The sequence below is a fragment of the Cebus imitator genome, unplaced genomic scaffold (assembly GCF_001604975.1).
Source record: "Cebus imitator isolate Cc_AM_T3 unplaced genomic scaffold, Cebus_imitator-1.0 Scaffold71, whole genome shotgun sequence".
Taxonomy (NCBI): domain Eukaryota; kingdom Metazoa; phylum Chordata; class Mammalia; order Primates; family Cebidae; genus Cebus; species Cebus imitator.
The window spans coordinates 4,397,916-4,403,744 of NW_016107386.1; the positions used below are offsets into that span (position 1 = coordinate 4,397,916).

The 5,829-nt window shown below is 36.3% G+C and overlaps 1 protein-coding gene across 1 annotated transcript in view; it reads right to left on the reverse strand.

Annotated features, from left to right (window-relative positions):
* The window catches only part of ENTPD7 (ectonucleoside triphosphate diphosphohydrolase 7), a 55,795-nt gene that overhangs the window by 30,702 nt on the left and 19,264 nt on the right, over positions 1 to 5,829 (reverse strand). The gene's annotated exons all lie outside the window — the stretch shown is intronic.

Here is a 5,829-nt window from a genome sequence, read left to right on the forward strand (position 1 = left end):
AAAAGCTCATTTAAGTGAGGGGCTTTAAGGTATAGGTATCATTAGCTTCACAGGAAACCCACCTCCAATCAGAACAATAAACCACACATCACACTCCTGAAACCAATTTAGCCAGTGTTTACTGGTGATTTCACATTTTTATACAGACAACACAGTTCCTTATCTGGGCAAAAAAGCAAACTTGATGAAAAGAACATGTAGAAATAATTCTGAAATCAAAAAGTAGAGTACCTTTCCTATACTACAATGCAAAATGCATTTTTTTTTTTTTTTTAAAAAGAGAAGAACATGGAATTGAGCTTCAATATAATGTTGTAAATTATTACTGAGAGTAGGGGTAGGTAGAACTTTTTTCTGGATCTGAAATGGTAGTCAGTTGAGGGAAATGAAGCAGATGGTAAAAATCTGTTACATAACAGAAAGTTTCCAATCCTAAAGATTCCATTTCACCACATACCTTCCCATTCTAATCAAATCACTGGGCTGAACTGGGCTAGAATTCACCAATCAACTAGTAACAGCTCATTCATATCACCTGAGAGCTGGGCAAAAGTCTGGGTTCAAGTCACAGAACTCTTGCAAATAATGACCTCACAAGAGGCCACAGATAAAAAAGAAACAGGCAAGATAATCCACCCCCATTCCAAAGTGACTTTTCATTTCCTATCACAGCAATCTTTCTATTTCATATGCTTCACAAAATCTTCCTGCTTTCCTTCTCTGAAAACCACCCACTCTGCTTGTCTCTTGCAAGATTCTGGATCCCATCCCCTTCTGCATAATAAATAACTTTTTTCTAGTGCACTTGTTCTCAAATTTGGGGGCCTTAAGAGTCCTTTATAATCTTAAAACTTATTGAGCCCCAGAGAGCTTTCGTAGACATAGGTTATGTCTATCTATATTTACTATATTAGAAAATAAAACATAAAAATGTTAAATATTTATCATTGCATTTAAAGAAAACAAATCATCACATATTAATACATTTTTATGAAAATACACATATCTTCTAGAACGAAAAAATAGAAGAGTGGCATTGTTTTATAATTTTGCAAATATCTTCAGTAGCCAAACTAAAAGATGACCCTAGATTCTTGCATTTACTTCCGTATCCAATCTGTTACAATATGTTGTTTTGGTTGAAACATTTGTATGAAAATTCAGCCTCACACAGACATACTGTTGGAAACAGGAAGATTATTAAACAGCCCTTTCAGATTATGAATATTCTTCTTTGATAGTATACTAAAACTCAACAAGTAGGGTTTCTTAAAGATGACTTGCAATTGGAATCTAAAACCCTATTTAAAAACTTTTCATACTCTGTTGTATTAAAATCCATAGGTTTACCATGTACTTTGAATGGCTTTTATCCAAGCATGATTTCATAACATCATATATTGGAAAATATTGGTTCACTGAGTTATGCAAATATTCCTAACACTGACACATTTCATTCTACAATACTTAAAAAAAAACAAACACACATTCATTAATATCACCGCCAATCTTACTCAAAAAGTCTTTTAAGTATTGGGAAGCTATCCAATTCACAGTGGCAGATATAGTTTTCCAAAATACTTAATTTTCACTTGGAAGTTCAAATTTTAACATTGGCAATAAATATTGAAAACTATTTTTCACAAAGTAACAGATTTACTTCATTCATATTCAAGGAAATATCTATAAAATACCCAAGTCTGAAACCATAGCTTTTCTTGCAGTCATTCTTTTAAGTAAAATAGTGTTCAACGATAAAAGCAGCTGGGTTTACCTCATAATTCAAAAAACTGCCCAAGTGCCTTTACCCTAGACAACTTCAGTAAACAGCAGAAGTGCTTAATGCCTATTTCCCCTTTCATCACGTAGAATATTAAAAAGATATTCATAAGTGGAACTGAATATTTTCTTCCAATGCAGTTGTGTGGCAATGAAGAATATAGTAACTACTAGTACAATGTGATGCCTCTATCTTGATTTGTGCTGAAGCATTATTAGCAGTTTTATCTGCCATTGCTTTTGCACCATCAAAGCAAATATCAATCAACTCAGTGAAAAAGGCAAATAACATGACAACAGTCAAGAGATGGAAGCAACCCAAATGTCCATCAATAGATGAATGGATCCAGTGTGGTATATACATACAATGAAATATTATTCCACCTTAAAAAGGAGGAAATCCTGTCACATGTTACAACACAGATGAATCTTCAGGATATGATGCTAAGTAAATAAGCCAGGCACAAAAAGACAAGCACTGTATATGATTCTACCTATATGAGGTATCTAAAGTAGAAAGAGAACATTTAATGGTAGTTACCAGCAGCTGGCTCGAAAGAGAGAAAAGGAGAGTTGGTTAATGGGTAGAGTTATGATCTGCAAGATGAAAAAATTATGGAGATTTATTTTACAACAATGTAAATATACTTAATACTAAGGACTATACACTTAAAAATGGTAAATGTTATATGTTTTGAACTATAGTTTTAAAAGTCAAAATAACATCTTAGTATTTTAAAAACAGTTTCACCCTCACAGACTCCCAAAAGGGTCTCAGAGACCCTCCAAGAGCTACTAAACACTCTGAGAACCACTGCTCTAATACAACCTTCCTTTCCTTTTTAACATCCACCTGCTTCTCCGCCTACTCCTTCCCCTCTCCCGTCTCCTTGGACATGGCTTCTCAGTTCTTCAGAAGCCTCTACTCAACATTGCTGACTCTGGTAGTATCCACAATGATTTGAAAAGGCCTCTTCCTTCTGTTCGAAAATGTGGATGTCAATATTCCCTTTAAACAGTTTGTTTATATTTCAGTATGAGCCCCTAAGATTTCTTTCATATTTCCTTGCTCTACCTTTCTGTTGAGACTATAAGTTTCTCAAGAACAGGTATCTTTTCTGTAGTATCTTGATATTGTCACAGTGCTTCTCATATTTCTCTGCCCAAAACATGTATCAAACAATGTTGATTTGTTTGATCACAGAGCTCACAAAATGGAGCTGTTAGTCTGTTAACTCCTCCATGTCTTTGTACAGCTGTACTCAAAATCAACTGGTCTCTTTCTTACAAAGTTTTAATTGCTTTCCAAACAAAGTATCTTGTTATCCTCTCTGATTCCTGCCAAAATAAGCAACTTTACGGCTCCAGTTTCGGTGCAACTCATCTTTGGAAGTCTTCATTCTTTTAAAGATGGCTAAAATGTCAGCAGATGTTAGATCACTAGAGAGGAAGATAAGCCTAAATAGCATTTGTGCAGTGTAAAGTCTCCATATGTCTTATTTTGCATACAAACAAATAATTAAAGAACAGTTTTCCCCTCTGGGCAGTAACCATATTACCTTTTTCTGGAACTCTGACCTCTTATGATCTAATCAGGCTTCTTACACTTTCAACCACCTAGAGCCTTCCTCTGTCTAGGCTCCTAACATGAATGGATCACCAGACCTTCTCTGCATTTTTTCATATATAGTTTCTTTTTTGTCATATATAAATTGTAGTCCTGACTTTAGCCATCATGGTCAATTACTTGCATTGCTGGACCATCCTGTTTTGCTGATGCCATACTAGCCAATCTCTAAAGAGGACCAAAAGCCCAAGAGAAAAGTCTCAAAAGCTTTGGGAAAGAGATTTGATTCACCATCACACATACTCACCCCAACACCATACCCACACACATATACCCTCTGTTTGAGAAACATGATTTCCTTCTAGTCACTGCTAAGTCAATGAAAAGAAAGTTACCCACAAATACATCATCCAAGGAAGAACTGGAAGACAATGGCTTTTCACTGCCATTATCCTAAAAGCATTAATACCATTAGAGCTGTAACTGAGAAAACCATTACCTAGCTTACAAAATCAAAACTAATTATACCACTTTAGAGTTCAAACAGAGCTCAGCGATGGGACAAAAGTCAATTGAAGTAGCCCCCATAAGTATGGGGCTATTAATTCTTTGATGAATGTCATCATACTCTTCAACTCTGTTCAAAGCTCAGAACCAAATATAATGACATTACAGTTAAAGTAGCTGTGCATGACTGATGATAGTAGTACATTCCCAGAAAAGCATTTTGTAAGGTTACTGCTTACGTCCTAACAAGATTAATCAGAGCAGTCAGGAACATCTATAATTTAAAGTCCTGCTCAAAACACTACAAACACCATTAAGACCAAATAAATGGGCTGGGTTTGGAGGCTCACACCTGTGAGCCAGCACTTTGGGAGGCCATGGTGGGTAGCTTGCTTGAATTCAGGAATTCAAGACCTGCCTGGGCAACATGGCAAAACCCCATCTTTACAAAAATATAAAAATTAATCGGGTGTGGTGGCATGTGCCTTTGATTTCAGCTGCTTGGGGGACTGAGGTGAGAGGATTGCTTAAGCCTGGGAGGTTGAGGCTGCAGTGAGCTAGATAGCACCACTGCACTCCAACTTGGGTAACAAAGTGAGACCCTGTTTCTAAAAAAAAAAAAAAAAAAAAAAAAAAAAAAAAAAAAAAAAAAAAAAAAAAAAAAAAAAAAAAAAAAAAAAGATCAAGTAACTGAATAAATGTGGGACAGACACAGTGGCTCATGCCTATAATCCCAGCACTTTGGTAGACCAAGGTGGAAGGACTGCTTGAGGTCAGGTATTCAAGGCCAGCCTGGGCAACCTAGTGAGACCCCTGTCTCTAAAACTAATAATGAAAAAAATTTAGCCAGGCACAGTGGGATGCACCTGTAATCCCTGATACTAGGAAGGTTGAGGCAGGAGGATGGCTTGAGCCCAGCAGTCCAAGGCTGCAGTGACATGATCACACCACTACGCTCCAGCCTGGAAAATAGAGTGAGATCCTGTCTAAAAAATAAAAATAAATGTGAATAAATGCTTTCAATTTCACCATCAAAAATCTCTGTTCTATTACACATAAGAACCAAATAACTTCATCTGTATATGCTAAAGAGCATTCTAACTAAAAGTAATGCCTCTCTTTGACTTGCTTTATTTAAACAGAATTGAAACACCTATGGAAGGCCAGTACTGAGCCAATTGCTGATATAGAAACTCATTCAGTTATTTCCAGATGGTAGAGGAACATGAAGGCACCACCTTTCAATAGCTACAAAAGACATTCTTCAGACAATAGTTCAACCAAACAAAATTTTACCCACTAATAAAGATAATAGTGAGGTTACCAAAAAGTGAACAATATTAAACATGAATGTGAAAAAGGAAAGGTATTAAACAGAACATTAAAGAACAGTTTACCATAGTAACTTGCACACTACATATACATGCCAGAAGTTCCTCTTACACGTGTAAGTCACGCACTGCATAATGATGTTTCAGTCAGCAGCAAACCACATGCACAACAGTGGTCACATAAAAGATAATATTCCTATACAAAACGATGGAGAAACATTCCATGCTCATAGTTAGGAAAAATCAGTATCGTGAAAATGGCCATACTGCCCAAAGTAATTTATAGGTTCAATGCTATCCCCATCAAGCTACCAATGACCTTCTTCACAGAACTGGAAAAAACCACCTTAAACTTCATATGGAACAAAAAGAGAGTCCACATAGTCAATTATAACCAAAAAGAACAAAGCTGGAGGCATCACGCTACCTGACTTTAAACAATACTACAAGGCTACAGTAATCAAAACAGCATGGTACTGGTACCAAAACAGAGATATAGACCAATGGAATAGAACAGAGGCCTTGGAGGCAACACCACACATCTACAACCATCTGATCTTTGACAAACCTGACAAAAACAAGCAATGGGGAAAGGATTCCCTGTTTAATAAATGATGTTGGGAAAACTGGCTAGCCATGTGCAGA